The 17,465-nt window shown below is 37.2% G+C and overlaps 1 protein-coding gene across 12 annotated transcripts in view; it reads right to left on the bottom strand.

Moving 5' to 3' along the window:
- Window positions 1-17,465, bottom strand: part of LOC146450855 (neuropeptide FF receptor 1-like) — a 72,138-nt gene that overhangs the window by 8,620 nt on the left and 46,053 nt on the right. For 4 of the 12 annotated variants that reach the window (XM_085099877.1, XM_085099879.1, XM_085099883.1 and 1 more), the window contains 5 exons: window positions 14,700-14,934; window positions 10,269-10,361; window positions 5,989-6,028; window positions 5,272-5,324; window positions 3,229-3,321 (listed from right to left, as the gene is read on the bottom strand). The gene's annotated coding sequence lies outside the window, so the exon portion shown is untranslated. Of the gene's footprint in view, window positions 1-3,228; window positions 3,322-5,271; window positions 5,325-5,988; window positions 6,029-7,781; window positions 8,008-9,569; window positions 9,649-10,268; window positions 10,362-14,699; window positions 14,935-16,140; window positions 16,163-16,607; window positions 16,898-17,465 lie in introns of those variants that run through there. The other 8 variants (XM_085099886.1, XM_085099887.1, XM_085099876.1 and 5 more) reach the window with 7 other exon arrangements.

Raw genomic sequence — 17,465 nt, 5'->3', positions numbered from 1 at the left:
CTGATTATCATTTTTAATATTTATTTACGTATTGCAAATTGTTACTGAAAAACCCCTCTGGGGAGTGTCAACAAAGTACTGTATTTTTTGTATTTGTAAGATGACATTCGGTATCAAAATATTAAAATGCCGTGTTTATCAGTTATAGATACATTTACATTCATTTACTCAATCATGATATGTACCATTCATCATTGACATCATGATATACATTTCCAGCAACAAAAAAAAACAATGTTTAAGTAATAAAAAAAAGACCAGCTAAACAAAAATTTCGTGCCCAACAGCTTAGCTTCAAATCTATAAAGACTAAAGAAGCAGAACAAAACTCTTTCGAACTCACGCTATATTCAATCATAAGTTCGTCCTTGACGAGGCCAATGTCCAAATTTTTTTTTTATCCCAAAGAGTAGGCAGCTTGAGTATGGAAAACGTTGGGTCAAGACAAGTTTCTTGCAGACAAACTAACATGTTCTACATATGCCTTTCCAAAAAAAGAAAAAAAAGCCATTTTTGAGCGCAAAATGATATCTTAGTCAGAATCAGCGGCTTGGCAAAATAATGTTTCCGAACAAAAGCGCCATGGCAGCTACTATAAAATATTTTTTTCTTGGGGGGCGGGGGGGGGGGGGGGAGGGGGGATTTTCAATATGAATAAAACTGGCTTCGAGTTTTAACAACTTATAAGCGAGGGGGGTAGTGATCGTTTCTCTGTCAAATTGGGGAACGTAATTAACAACATCTGTAACGCAAAGTTGAAGAGCGTCAATGTAAAAACGAATTCTCACTCTTATTATTCGATTTCACGATTATTCGAGCTTAATTTGTCAATTTTCATCTCACACTGACGGTTTTTAATTTTAGCTAGAGGACGAAAAATTCATCGCCGTCGTTCGTTTACAGTGTGGTTGTGCATATAATGAACATATTTCACAACTATCCTGCGAAATAAAATAATGGTAAAATAATGTTTTCGAACAAAAGCGCTATGGCAGCTACTATAAACTATTTTTTTCTTGGAGGGTGGGGGGGGGGGGGGGGGGGACTTCGACATGAATAAAACTGGCTTCGAGTTTTCACAACTTATTGGCGGTGGCGTGGTGGCGGTTTAAATTTTGTCTTCCTATTGTTCCTGCATTTGGGTATGGTAATGTATCATAATAAGTTTGAAACAATGGCAAACATAATCTAAACCAAGGATAAAATTGGACCACAACGTATTCAACCATATCTTACCTCGACCTTACCTCAATTAAATTTGATTACCGTGTAGCATGAACATTTTGCGGGAGTTTTATTTTGCGGATTGGCGATATTTTGTGGTTTGCGGGAACAAATTTTTGCAGCTCGAGATGACTGAAATTTCTGGTGGGAACTATCTTTTGGGATTCATTGTTCAAGTAGCAGAAAAGTGACCAGCAATCATCGAGGATGGATGTAAAAAATCTGGCATCGCAAACGCCCTAACAAATGGTGTTCCTTCAGCCGATGACCCTATTCGTGCCAATCTAATGTACTGAATTGCTGTACATGCACTTGACATTTTCTGTTCTTTATACATTGTTTTGTTTGCGATACAGACTACCGTATGTATCTAAGCTCTGGTTGCCTTTTCCAATGGAGAATCATGTTAACGTTCTTGTTTAAGTCCAATTTATAACGCCCCAGTGGCACAAGTCTATTACAAGCGAAGTTTTTAATTTGACTGAAGGGAGTTATTTTTTGCGGTGTTTTATTTTGCGGGGTTTTTTTTTTCTGCGAGAACTAATTTTTGCGGATCGAGGTCAATCCGGTGTATATGGTGTGTCCTACAGGGTGTATATGGTGTATACTACAGGGGGAGGTGGTCTTACCCTTTTGCTTTCGCGCCACTTTTCAACTACCAAAGACGAATTTTTTTAAATCAGTGACACAAGCATACTCGGAAAAAAAAAGAAAATCCCAGTTCTCCCAACAGGAATCGAACTTATGACCTTCCGATTACTAGTTCGGATGGTCTACCACTGAGCTACAGGAGACTCGTGGGAGCTAGCTAATCCTGCGTATTTCTAGGATTTGAATGTCGATGAGTGGTATATGGTATATAGTAAAATGAAACGCAATACCGGCCATTTGCGCTTCTGTATCATGGGCCTGCTTTTTTGTATTCATCTCGATTTGATTAGCTGATCGCTTTGTTTGTACTAGCCAGAGTAACTACTTCGAGATTGTATAAAGACCGACAAACAAAAACCTCCTGTGTACATAAAAATTATCTCGGCAAAAGATAAGCTAAGCATTTAAGAAAATGGTGGGAGGAGGTAGTGATCGTTTCTCTGTCAAATTAGGGAACGTAACTAACCACATATTTAACGCAAAGTTGAAAAACGTCAATATAAAAACGGATTCGCACTCTTATTATTCGATTTTACGATTATTCGAGCCTAGTTTGCCAATTGTCGCAGCGGTTCATTTACATTGTGGTTGTGCAGGCAATGAACAATACCCTGCGAGAACGTGCGGAATATTTCACAATTATCCTGCGAAATCGCGCGGAATATTTCAAATCATCCGGCGAGATCGTGCCGAATATTTCACAATTATCCTACGAAATCGCTCAGAATATCGCCTGATACTAAGCCGACGAGGCCGTAGGCTGAGTTGGCCAGAATCATGGGCTATTCCGTAAGTTTGAGCAGGATTACTGTTTTATTATTCAACACATTGATAACAAAGCACAGTTTTATTGATGAAAAGTTGGAGACGATCTTTATTTTGCCATTTTTCTCCCCGACACACGAAATTACGTAGAGTACGTATATTGCACGATATCTCTTCACTACGGACGACGAATATTCAGTGCACCATGACGATATTTGGGCAGTGTTACAATGTGTTAAATAATAACACCTGACACATACTTAGCCTACGTTGCAGAAAATTGCCTTTTTTTCTCATCTTTCATCCATTTTTCTCTCCGAAACATGAAATTACCTATATAGCAAGAATCTATTGTGTACGGACGAAGAATATTGAGTACACCATGAGCGTATTTCGGAAGTGTTCAGGCACAATGTATTGAATAATTACAGCAGATGTAGAACGTTTCCTTTAGGGCTGTTCTCATTACCATCGTCGTCAATGTTGGGTAACTCCTGCTTGATAACTTTTATCCTAATTCCTAATCTTACGCAATTTAACAGTGCAATTTTGGGAATTAAGAAAACAAGTACCTGTGATAACGCTTACCATGAGCTACAGATGGCATCAACTTCTGATAAAAAGAAAGGCCAAAGTCGAGCTCCAACAACTCCTCCTGCTCAGCTTGCAGTTATGGAATCTCTGGGAAGAAAACATTTGGTGACACGGTTTCTATTTTATCTTGTAGAAATGTGCGCCGAGTCCAATTTACTTTGTACATACAAAGACAGTGTTAGCTGACACATTTTGCAATTTTTCATTTACCTTAGTTAAACAACATTTCGCCTTTCTGATTTTCCACGTTCTCCTCTAATGACAGGGCAAATAAAGTGTGCGTTCTCTATCAGATTAAAACATCTTTTAAACGAATACGTCTGTTTTCCTTTAACCTACTCTAATCTTTCTGTCGAAAAGCGCCGTGATCTAAGTGTAAATGGATTGTTTTAATGGTTGCTATTTTGTATTTTACCTTCTATTGGCTTTTTCTAATGCATGTCAGTCATAGTTAATAAAAGGCAATGGTTATGAAGCCTGACAAATGTCTTTGTTGTATGTTTTTGTTAGCATATCATTTTTGGCCTTGACCGTGCGCACACCACGATAGATGGTGAAGTGAAGTGAAATGTGTTGGAGCAACTGACCAATAAAAACGTTCCTGTTAAGATATTTCAATATACTGTGAACGTAAAAGCAAAGGATTGTGTACGGTCACAGCCCTTCCGACATAAATTGCAGAACCATTGTTGTCATGACGAGGTTTCATAACCATTCTCTCAATTAATTAACTATGTGCACATTTAATAGTCTGCATGTCTGTATATATCTAATGTTTACCGTATTTAATAATTTCCTCGCTAATGTGCAGGTATTAATTTCATGAGAATTGAAATAACTCAGTGAGACCCGCCACTAAAGTCGAGAAGTCAGAAGGAAAACACAAACTAAAGATTAAATAAAATTTGGTTTTAAGATGGCCGGCAACGGTTTTCATTACTTTTCAGCTCTTATACTTTAACGGATCAATACAACCACTCTTTATATATCAGTTGATACAACAATAATGATGCAAAAAGATAAAAAAAAAAAAAAAAAAGCGTTAATATTAGTGAACAAGTTATGGTCGTTTTCTAGACGTAATGGCTTACCATAGCAACAGTTTACCCTATGAAAAACACCCCTAATTTTACCTTCAAGTCTTCATAACTCAAAAACGAGCTCGGTAACCCCCATTTTTATTATGGAAATGTTATCAACACGTTTAGATACGTTTTTTTCTGCAAAGTTGTAAATAATGCTATCAGCTGGGTTCAGAGCCAACTTAAATTTTCGAAAATTAAAGGTGGCTCTGAACCCATTGGAGGTGACAAATGAAAATAAACAATTACATTGATTTATATTTGATTCGTTTTGGTCTATATATTTGATTTGATTTTTATCAACCAAGTAGAAACTGTTTGAGAAAAATGTATTTGTTTTGGTAGCACTTCAAATTAGATATGAGTAATTGAAGATAACTTCATAAACAACAACAACAATAATAATTTCTTAAGCATTTCGCTTTAAAAGACTTTGTTTTCCTTCGGGCCAACCTCGGTAAACTTTCCTTTAGTCTCGATGTCCTTTTTTATTTTGTTTCATTTCCTCTAATTTTAGTTTTGTTGATAGCTGAGTTAATCGTTTGTTTCATATCCACATCTTTGTGACTCAATCGTGAGACAAACGATTAACTCAGCTATCATTTTAAACCACGATGACGAACACCTTTCATAATATATTTAGTTTAAGAGAAAATTTCTCAGTGAAATATTATGTTTTTGAGCAAAATATTCGAATGAAGATCCATCTCTTTACATCTACGGTTAAATTACGAATTCACAAAATGGCAAGCTCCTAGTTGATTTGATCACTCGGTAGAACACCACTCTGGTATCCCAGTTTTCACTGGTTCGAATCCGGTTCACGCCGGGCTTTCGATGGGCTGGTTTAACACGTAAACGACCAAATAATTTTGATCAATATTGCTGGAAAAGCGAGTATCAAATTAACAATGTGATCAACTCTTTGCCAGTGCTTAAAACATTTTAAACTTACCTTTGCGGTGAAACACCTGTCCTCAGGGATTGTCCAGAGGAAAAAAAAATTCTCTGAAAACAGAATTTTACACAGCATTATCCAAGAAGATTGTTGATAAATTTGACTTAAAAGAAATAAGCGAGCGAATTTACCTGTCTCTTTTAAACCTTGAAGTATTGGTTTCGCATATTAAGACATCAAGTGTTTTTGCTATTGTAAACTAATTAGCCAAAGGTTCTTTAGTCTACCCAATAGTTTTGCTCTCCTTCGGCAGGTTTTGAAATATTATCTGAAAATCGACTTTCAATAACACTCATAGTGTTCGCCTTTAAAAAGTCCTTTGAGATTCACCGAAAAAAAATGATAATTCAGTAATGTAAGATCCTTTTTTGCAAACAACATCGATCGCCATTTCTTAACTAGTCCGTGAAACATCAAATTACTTTTCATCTGCAGTGAAAAGTTTTGTACTGTTTTATTCAACTAGCAATAAAGATTCCTAACTAAACTGTTCGCAACACTTTTATGAGTATTCTTTTTTCAGTGTTCTTCGACCATTTAGTGACAGGGTCGGTTTGGAATCATTCGATCTACACAGATACAAACTCTTCCTTGTTCAGCATTTACGTGTCAATTTGTAAACTCCATAATACTTAGCTGCAGCAAAAGTAAGTATCACTTCTCGGTTTTTTCCGCCTATTTTTGTCTTTGTATGCTTGTATACACCCAGCTTACCTCAACAATGGTACAAGTTTCAGCAATCGCTCCTTAGGTACTATGGAGAAAAAACAGACCGCCGAAAAAGTTTAGCGGATGGAAACTGTCCAGTTAAGGCCTAGCCATTAGCATACGTGTATTGAATATGATATTTAATAGTCTGTCAAAAAAAACCTGCTGTTATTTAAACAGCCACTCTTAACCCGCACAATTATTTCCCTATTTCAGCGATCGATATAAGAAATTTACATCACCTACGAACGTTTGTTTCTTCCTGTACGTAAATCTCTTTGTTTTACAGTAATGCAAAATAACATGACGGAAAGGGACCTGAAGGGAATACTTTCAAGGCTGCAATCGACATAACCAGTCTTGTGCCGGGATATGTATTAGATATAAGATCAGACAGACGCCTACATATATTTCTCCAGAAATTAGAGAATCCCTGGGTCTTCCCAAGGAAAATTAAGACCACATTATTGACGGTTCTGTCACCAGCGCAGATGATGCCGCTCAATATTGTCTATCAATTTGTGATAAATGCAAAGAAAGCTTCATAAGAAGAAATAAATAAAATGTTCCATACAATATTCAATGTATGGTTACCAATTTCAGGCTAATTACACTGGACCACAACTGAGAAGCGAAAGATAATCGAGGTGGGCAGTGAAAGAGAAAAATAAATATACAATATCAGTGAAAAGTGCTTTTCGCGCGCGCTGATTGGCTAGCTCGGAGGTGATTAACCAAGTACTATCCGAGCAGCCGAAGAGAAACAATATGGCTTCCCGTTTCGCCACGGTCACTTAAGAGGAAAACATTTCGATAAAAGAGACGGCCATTACAAAGAATACAAAAATGGCAACAAAGTTTGGTTTGAAGGCATTACATGGTAAGTTGTTTAATCTTTCAAACCTCATATTCTAAGGCGAAAAATAAACATACAATGCAGTTTACGAAAACTGTCGAGCACTATAATTACAATGTAAACAACGAAACATCTGTTTTGCAGCATGGTTTCAACAACAGGACAAATTTCACACAACAATCGAAGAAAAGACACGTAGTAACTAAACAAGTGCATCCAGAAGTTTTATTTGTCCGCAAGAAAGCGAGACGGAACCTTCTACAATAAGAAATCGCTTACCGCGAGGCGCGCGAGATTTTAAAATTTCCCTCCATTTGTCGGTATATTGCCAGAAATAAAATATTTTTGATCCACTTCGTATTCAGCATGTGTGGGATATACAAAAACAATTATTCACCTTCACTTTGGTGAATAACTGTTAATTATCTATCTAAAAATATAGAAGCTCATAGCATCATTTTTGGAACAACATATTTTGTCTACAGTCCATGATGTCGTAAATATATGCAGCAATAGATCTACAATTAAAAGGGTCGATATTATTTAGAAGAAATAGAATTTTTTGAAGGGAGCGATTTTTTTCAGTTATTTAATTAAATAACTTTAAACGTAGATTGTCATAAAGTTTTACAGTAGAATAGAAAATAAAGTTAATTTCCAACTTCATTTGTCTGACAAAAATAACATAATCTCCTATTTTTCAGGTGTCTTAGCTTTGGACAACTGCGTCTGCCTGTTTCAAAATGTAAATAGTCATCGAAATTTATTTATGGCTATCCTGTGACGACGAGTTTTAATCATGTCTAAGAAATAAGCTTTCCTGGTATTTGTTTCGATATTCGATAAGAGCATTACGGATACATTGCTTGATGTGGGAAAGAAAGGCTATTTCGTTGAAGTTGAAGTTGTCACACACGGTTTTTACTTGCTGTGCAAGACCCACCTGGATGTTCTCAGCCATTTCCTTGGAGAGTTGTAAGCATTGTTTCGCAATGCTTTTTTCCGGCAATTCTTGTAAACGAATCCAAAATTTAAAGTCTAAACCATCGGTGATTACAACAGCGTTTTGCATATCTTTCTGAGGGATGCAAAAAGACCTGGATTCAATTCAATATTTGTTTAGTACTGTCAACTTAACTGGTATGACGTTCTTGTGTGTGATATGCGGGCGACAGGTCTACGATTCAAATTGTTCCGTGTTAATTAAAACTACAAGCTTGTCTCGTACGACACCCAAACTGTCGTGTAGACTTTTAAAACATGTTTGAAAATCTTACGAAAATGGCAGGTTTAGACAATGAGGCCATTTATACGAGAGAAATTATCCACCGCATACTCAAGCCGTTGCTTAGCTTTGCCGTAGAGTTAACGTAAAAGAATAATTATGCTGTTTATATGCTGTTTCGGGTTTGGTTCGTAGCTAAACCGCGACACATAAGCATTTATATGGTTAAGTTTGCGACGTAGCTAACCAGCGTGCTTTTTTTTTTTTCTCTCGTGCACACTGCCCTAATGTTGACAGACGAGAGTTGTATACTATTTTTTTGCATGGCACAAGCAGGGTGTTTTGTTTCGATAAAGTTCGTGAAGGACCATACGTCACTTTTTAACGGGTTATTGTGTAGTCTTCCGCGATACCCGTCGAAGTGAAATTTACACCAGTTATTGGTTTTCAAATGAAGTTTATCACGACTAATATTTTAGTTAAATCGATATTACCATGACGACGAAAACCAAAATTCTTGCAATAAAAACATAAAATATACAAATAAATCAAAGAAGCGATAGTGTTGTTCGTTCATTAACTTGGATAAAAAGAAGCAATAAAGAACTTTTTTCATATTATACTGAGAGAAAACAACATTTCAACTGATAGAAATTCTTTCAGTGAAATATGTGTTTCTGGAGCTAAAAGTTTGTAGGAGCATGACGTAGCAATCTTCGTGGGTTTGACTGTCAAACATTTGCGAACTACATATATCTCTCAGGCCCTTCTCTTCAAATCTTCGCTTAAATTACGAGTTCACAAAATGGCCATCTCGCACTTGATTTGATAACTCAGTTGGTAAAGCACTGGTGCGATATCCCAGTTCTCATGCGTTCGAACCCTGTTTACGCCTTAAGTTTCCAGGATCTCTTTTCGCAGCTGCTTAACCTGCGTAAATAAAACTGCGACGGTTTCTCATGTATGAAATCTTCATGGGGCTTTTTTGAGCCATGATTTCGCTCGTTCGGCAGCTTGACGAGACACCATAAAGTTTGCCATTAACACAAGAATTGTCATAATTTGTAAGGTTTACAAGGATTGTTGCTAAAGAAGGTTAATTAACTGTCGGAAAGTACAGCTTATATCAAATGCTACATCAAATTAAATGTAAAGGTTAGTTTTGTCAATGCCGCAAAACTGAGTTCGTTTGTATCATATCAAAACCATCTGGCCTCAGTTGTTCAAAGGCCGGATAACTTTATCCGCTGGATAAGGCACTCTTCAGCGTCTAAAATATACTTCACGTTAAATGTTGTCCAAGGTTTTCGTACACTCCCCAACTAAGCAGTGGTTAGAGTGTGCATATTCAGTGGTGCATGAGGAAATACTGAAATCTTTGCACAGATTGAAACTGTCGGATAGTGACTTATCCACTGGATAAAGTTATCCGGCCTTTGATCAACTGGGGCCTGATCATTAATACTCTATCGGACAACCGACGCATCATTAAAGCAAATCACTTACAATATTGTCTCCTGTGTTCCCAGACCGTCTTGTGTTTCAGCTTTTAAAGATGTGCTTATGTAAGCTAATGGAGATTGACCTGCAGGTTTACGAAATTTAATTTCATTCCGCGAATTTACCACTAGCTGTTGTTGGTTTCACTACATATATATTTGCACCTTCGCAAACGAATTTTTTGTTTTAGTTTTCTAGTGCTATGAAATTTTGAGCTGGTATTTTGCCGAAGACAGCTGTAGATTTCTAAACAACTAAATGCGAATTTCTGAAGGGATTAGGGTTTTCCCATCAGATATCCACAGAGATAAACTGATGGATGCCCTTGACTCTAACGAGTGGACCGGCGTTTTTAATGACAAAAAGGTAAAACTGTAAACTTTGTGGTCTACTCTGGGTTAGAATAAATATTTTTACAGCAATGTTCAGAACACTTAAATAAAGCCTAAAAACAATTATATTGATGAAAAATTCACCACCGTCATTGCCATTGTGGATGTGCAAACAGCGGGAAACGTAGAACGTTTACTTCGTTTAGGGGGCCGCTCTCATCACCATCGGGGATGATGTTGCGTAACTCCTTAGTAAATAGAAATTACGATTCTTTTTCTATCCTAATATATCGTTCCCTCTTACTTCAAGCAATCATGATTTAATACTGTGATTTTGGGAATTGAGAAATCAAGTGCCTGGGATAACGCTTACCATGAACTACAGATAGCATCAACTTCTGATGAAAAGAAAGGCCAAAGTCGAGCTCCAACAACTCCTCCTGCTCAGCTTGTGGTTATGTAATCTCTGGGAAGAAAACATTTGGTGACACAGTTTCTATTTTATCTTGCAGAAATGTGCGGCGAGCCCAATTTACTTTGTAGATACAAAGACAATGTTAGCTGACACATTTTGCAATTTGTAATTTATCTTAGTTAAACAACATGTCACCTTTTTCATTTTCCACGTTCCCCTCTAATGACAGGGTAAATAAAGTGCGCGCTCATGATAACGTCATCTCTAGCACATTAAAACATCCTTTAAACGAATACGATGTTTTCCTTTAATGTACTTTAATCTTTCTGTCGAAAAGCGTCCCTTCTAAATGTAAATGTATTGTCTTAATCGTTGCTATTTTGTATTTGATTTTTCTATTGTTTCTTTTTCTATTATATAATGCACATATGGCCTGTTTCCCTTGTTACTTTGACAACATGAGCGTTTTCTTTTCTGAGTATGTCTTTTGTTTACCTCGATAAAGTGCCCTCCTGGCTCTAAAAAGCATCAATTACCTTCATAAAGCTGAAATCCCCGTCAGAACGAATACGCAAACTAAACATTAAACTTGGTTTTAAAAGTGGTTTTCGTGAAGTACTCTATCGACTAATCTACGTTCAAATAATTTAGATTCAGCCCTCCATACCCCTAAACCAGGCCTAGCTTCGGCTTCTTTTAAATATTCCGTCAGAAAAGTTACATTCAGAGTTTTGTAAACTAAGTAGCTGGAACTTCTACGAGCAAAATGCGAAACCCGCGAACTTTAAGATCACCATTCATTGCCCAGCGCATGCTCACTTTTAAAATCAGTGCTCTGGTGTATCGGTTAACAATGTTGGTTATCGCAGTGTATATCTGATCTCCCTAACTCACACAAGACAATTATGAATGAATCGATATTAAACCGACATACAGCTTCAGAATAGCTGTAGAAGAGGAGAAAATGTGTTTTGTTTTAGTTCGAAAGACGACAAACATTATTCGCACTGACCATGTTAGCGACTTGTGCAGGCAAATGGGGCATTTCAAAGAACAGCAACACTGATTTAAGTCAGTAGGTGAAAATACGCTAAACTTAAAGCCTAGTTTATAAATTAAATTGTCGCCGGAGGCGACAATCACTATAGAAAATGAACAATTGCACGGATTTTTATTTGATTCGTTTTGGTCTATATATTTGATTTTTATCAACGAGGGAGAGATTGTTGAGAAAGGTATATTTGGTTTGGTAGCACTTCAGATTAGGTAAAAGCAATCGAAAATAGGTTCGCAAACAACAACAGGAATAATATTTTTTGAGGGCATTTCGCTATATTTAGTAAAAGACATTATTTTCCTCGGGGCCAAGCTCAGGTGAACTTTCCTTAAGTCTCTCAATCTCCCTTTTTCATTTTGTTTGTTTTTCTCTAATTCTAATTTTGTGATTCGGACTTCTACAGAACTCTGAGCTTTAGTTTTTATCCAAGCTTCGTAGCTTTCGCTTTTCTCCAAGCATTTTCGAACTGTGTACAATTCAGTATCAGCTTGCGACTTGATTAGAACTAGAACTTAACGCAAACATCAAGTACTGAAAACACAATTACCTTTCCTATCCAGAAGATAAGAATATGCCAGCGCTGTACTGAACGTTTCGGTCAACAGAACACTAAGGTTTTTGGTATGCAATTACAGCAATGCCATGAAACATCTGTAAAGGTTATGCATACATCGTACTTTTCACATGAAAAGAATAATTTATCTCTATTGATCCAAGTAGCTTTTGAAGAAAGGTGCTTTCCTAGATAAATCCTCAGGAAGTGGGAGACAAGGCAGCCTTTTGTTTAGATAAACAAAAACGTGATGTTTTATCAACATCAATATATTGTTGTATTTACGAAAGCCACTCATAAAAAAGGCACGTCCTTGAAAATTTAAATCTCTCATTGAAATTACAACTTGTTTCGTTTTTATTTCTTCTGGTGTCATGTCAATCGGTCCTTGTTTTTGTCAAAAACACGGAAACTGAAATCTGATTTCTTTCCCACCGCATTTCAACCCAATTACAGCCTCGTGTTAATTCTAATCTTTCATCAATACTTAGAACAAATAACCTCAAGAACCACAAACAACTTAAAAATAAAATACCTATTGTATTGAATTCCGGAGTAATAATTCTTACGCAGTCACATCTTAAATTGAGTGGTTCCATTTGAAAGAGAACCGTAGGGTTTTGAGCGGATTTTCTTAAAGGGACTATGTCAGCTGGGGGACATGCGCAGTAGAGTCCGGTTTAGAATAATTTGCATATAACTGGTCGAGATATTATTGTTTGTCCGCCATTGCGTCCGTCGTGTCGATCGCACTCTCACGCTCGGAAATACGTCTTCAAGTGCCCGCTTTGCCAAGCTTATGGAAACAGACTGTGCTGTCATTGAAAGTATATCACATGAGTTAAGTTTAACCGCTTGATTCGCGTTTAATGTGCTGTCTGATGTAAATTATCGGTCAGCTTACCTTTGCCAATACAGTGATAAATAATGACTTACGTGTGAGTTTCTTTTGTTTAAATGCCGATCCTTGCAATTGCAAAACTACTTGTACTCAAAAAACTACGTCCAAAACCCGCGGTTGCCCCTGCAAAACTGCGAACGTACACTGCACAAGACTGATTTATTTAATTGTGGCACGAAGAAAGAGTCGGATTGTCAAAACAGCGAGAGCGGTATTTGTATTCATGTCTGATTTACACTCATCATCTGTCAATGCATTCACTCGATCACAGCGATATCGAGGTCAAGGTCAATAACTATCCAGGCAAATCCTTCGATGTCTTCGATTCCAAACTTTATGTTTTGTGCCGTTGCTGTCGTATATTCTTTTCGGCCGCAGCCAGAACGACGGCCGCCGCGAGTACACATCGAAAAGCCACGCTAATAGAGCTCCAAGAGCAAACGATTTCAGAAATATTGCAACAAACAGCTTCTGTGATTACTGAGGAACGTTTGTAAATAAAAATTTTAGCTAACTTTCCGGAGATGAACGCGATTCAGGCAGATGAAAAGGGCTTCAGCTTCCTGAACTCTCCACGGTATTTGAAAAAGTTGGGCCAACGATTTCAAAGTGGTTCTAACAACGCACTGACTCTACTGCGCATGTCCCCCTGCTGACATAGTCCCTTTAAGTGCATTGAGCAATCTAGGAAAATTGTATATTAATAACGCATTTACCCTCTCGCGTGAAAGAATATCAAATGTATTCGTATGGCAAAGTTATTGTTGTGCCACTTTAATCTATCGAACAGCACTTTTGAAGTACAACTTTATCAAAAATAAATTCATTAAGAAACTATAAGTGGGTTTGCTGGGTTTGTGTAAGCTGGAGAAAATTCAGAGAGCCGTTGCGTTCAATTTTTTTTTCTTGTCTTCCGGTTGTGATGTTCCAAGCATGATAGGATCATTTTAAGATAAAGGAGCCTGACACTATATAGAATGTGGTTGAATCAGAACAAACGATTAGTAATCAACATAATGCGATGGAAATTGATAATCGTAAGCCGATTAATTTTCCCGAACTATCAAAGTGGCAGCAGTGTGCCAAGGTTTCTCAACTTGGGTCCGGATCAAACAATCATGTACCGAACCTAACGCAAAGTAGAAAAATCAGAAGCTTTTCTTCATTTACATTAGGTTCGGCAAAGTTCCACGTTTGGACCTAGCCTTGAACATATGATTGAAGACAGCTTTAGAAAGTTGATTTAATACATGCAAAGGAAATCTGCTTCACCTAGTTTTTTTTTTCTATGCCGTCTTTGGGGTCCTCTGCAGATAAAACAAACAATTCGATTTATTTCCTGCACTGCTAATAACACAACCAACAACTTCTTAAACATAATCCGTTATACGATAAAAATAAAACGTATGTGGAATATGGTTGTCACTGATAAAACGTTTCGTGTATGACACTTTCGCCACCAACAGGAACAGTGAAACAACAAAACATTCATTTTCACCAGATCTGTGAATCAAACTGAGATAAAATTTAAAGCAACTCCTTGAAGGACTTTAATTAGTTTCTCCTGTTTGAATCACTCCCGCGTTTTGCATTTTGAATAAATTGATTAAATAGGTCATACAAATATTCTCCTAAATAAAAAAAAACTAAGAGAAATTAACGAAACAAGATCAACCTTGATTGTTTTGAGGCAAGAGCGAAGGACTAGGTAATGAACAAACACAACGTCATTTAATTCTGACTGGTAGCCATTGCAGATTTTCACGAGACGCATATTGCATCATCTGCAGGATAACATACGAATCAACGAGGCCATTTCTATCGACTCGGTCACTACAATTCGTCAACAGGCCCCACCCCTTTATAATTAACTCATACCTTCTTGTATAACTCCTGGCCGGGTAGTATTATATTGTCAGTAAAACAGGTACAATCGTGAGAGCTCCATTTATCACCGCTGCATATGGTTTTGTCCTTACTGATTTATCGTGCACACCAAATTCTTTTGGTTTCCAGAACGGTGCTTACAAACTCTGCTCCAAAAACGCTGAGCTGACCGCCAAGACTTGAAGAAATCAAACTCCTTGAAAGTCAAGTGGGCGACCTTGAATCCCTGCATGAAAAACAACTGACATTTATCCGTTCAAGTCTATTATGGTGGGTACAAAGTCCTACGTTCAAAAATCATGAATTTCACTGAGGAAAGCAAGAAAGCTACCTAAACACGACTAAAGATTGGGGAAAAGGTAAAAAGAAAGCAAAAAGCCTGACCAAGGAAGACCAGAAAATAATCTCTCATCTCCAGCGCGTATACATGTTTCAGCTGCAATAGACTGTCACAACAGAACCGCTATCGAGGATTCCGACTCTGTTAAGACTATATTTTGCTCGGTAAAATACATTTTTAGCCACGTTTCTGTCCACAGAAACGGTTTGTTGAATTGAATTTTTTTTGAGAGTCTCGCCAGTCAGGTTTTGACTCATCAATTGTTATTGAGATCGATTGGCTAATTCTACTTGATTGAAATGTGTCGAACCAACAGTGATCGGGTTAAATTTCTCCTTACAGCACTTGTCACTTATGATCAAGATTATTTAAGTCATTTGAATAAAAGAAATGATCACTAGGGAAAACAAATGTCTCGATTTTCAGTACAGAGAATATGCACATTGATACCGGTTAACCAGCCTCCCGGAAGAAAACTACAGTTACTGGAGGTCGTCGATCAGCCGTATGGCATGCTCGCCTTAGGCTAGGCAATTCAACCCTGAATCATAATTTGTTCCTGTCAGTGCATAAGAATTTACTAAAGTAAGTTTTGATTGTAAACCGATATGCTGTTAAAACGTGATTGTCTGCTTCCTCCAACTGATCAATTGATTGGTAATGAAAGATGGGTCAAGGCATCCAGAGGAAACCAGATGCAATGGCTTCTGAGTAGTGTTCCTGAGATTTCTTTCCAAAGTAATGTTTCACTTTTTTAAAGTGTTTAGAAGGTTTTGGTAGATTCCAAACGTTAGCAGTAGTTCTAGAGCCTTGCCAATCCTTTACTCTTTATGATCTTTTCGTGTATATTTAATCCAATTCTTGTAAAGAAAGTGTTAGTCACAAGAACTCTTGCAGACCGAGGACGGCGCGCTGTCTTTCTGGGCCTAGTTGTTCAAAGCTAATCCAGGGTTAACGCGACTGATTGGCACAAGTTTAATTACTGATTAAATTAAGTTTTTCAAACGCCTATTCCCTTAGATTTGACGAAGACTTAAGCTTTAAATAAGCTTTCAAAGATGTCTTAACGATTAAGATGAAAACTCCGGTTACCTTTTAATCGTGGATTAGCGTAAATCGGCTTTCGAGCAACCGGGCCTTAATTTTGCTCATGGTGAATCCGAATACTTTGCCTTAAAATCATATATCAGCAAGTTTCACTCTGTTAAAGGGAGAGTAAAACATTCAGTATGTTTAGTTTGTATTGATTGGAGCATCAAAATAACTGTTCAAGTATGCTAAAAATAACTCTACTCGGGTACAGTCTGTAGATGGCTAGAATGGAAATGGAGATTGAAACTTGAAGAAAAAATTTGTTCCTACTGCGAATTTTTGCGAAACTGCTAAAATCTCATTAAAGTTTACTCTACCGTGGAGAATTCAATTCATATGTTCCTCCCGGTGCTCTTTTAGCGATTTCATGTGAGCAATTTTGGCCAACATACAGCAAAATCTCCATGACAGTGATCCTTTAAGATTTTGATGGGTGTGATGAGATCTGCTATCGTATCTGAACGTACCTCCGTCTGGTTTTAACACGTGCAGTCCGATGATATAGGTCTCAGAAGTCAGGGAATAATTTTACTGGTACGTTTTCCCCATACAATATCGCGGTATACCATAGTCCAAAGAGGTTGCACTTCAAAAGATTGTGTCGGCATGATATCACTACGTGTAGGTGTATTTTTCGGCTGAAACAAACTTCAAGTCGAGAGCTTATAAAAATAGAATTCACAGCTTATCGCCTAGCTATATACAGAATTGATTGATAATACCAGTGAGTGATGGCTAATACCAGTCTTTCACAGTGAATTGTCCATATGGCATTTAATCTTTGTCCCAAAGATATTAAAAGTTACTTTTAACAAGATATTTGATATCCAACTAAAAAGAAAGGGGGCTAAATGCTTTGTCTTCCTGTTCATTGTTTTCAGCTAAAAGCCAGATGTAAATTTAGCAGTACGACATTCCTGACCTTTTTATCTTTGTTTCTCTTCTTTCTTCTTCCGCCCTATTCATTTTTTTTTTTTTTTGATAACATGGCTTGGCCTTTATTTAATGATTTGTCGTATCCGCTTGGTTTTAGCGTGTTATTAGGATTAACCATTTTTTTATTGCTCTAAAGGGCAATCGTCAAGTACTCGGTTGAACAAGTCTCACGAGTGATATTCCACTATATAAAGAATGCCTGGAAAATTCTTTCTCGTTGCGCTTAAGTGTTTACTAACAACTAACCCACTTATAAATTTGAAGGGTGCGTGGTTTGAGCGCTCGCCCTTCTTACGCGTCTCTCGTTATTGAACGGGATGTAATTTGTTAGAAGTAGTCTTGCGAATAAACATTAAAATTTTGTGGAAACTAACTATGAGCATTTGGAT

Source organism: Pavona decussata, unplaced genomic scaffold (assembly GCF_977016875.1).
Source record: "Pavona decussata unplaced genomic scaffold, jaPavDecu1.1 SCAFFOLD_417, whole genome shotgun sequence".
In the NCBI taxonomy this organism is placed as follows: Eukaryota; Metazoa; Cnidaria; class Anthozoa; order Scleractinia; family Agariciidae; genus Pavona; species Pavona decussata.
This window is presented reverse-complemented; position numbering and strand designations above follow the sequence as displayed.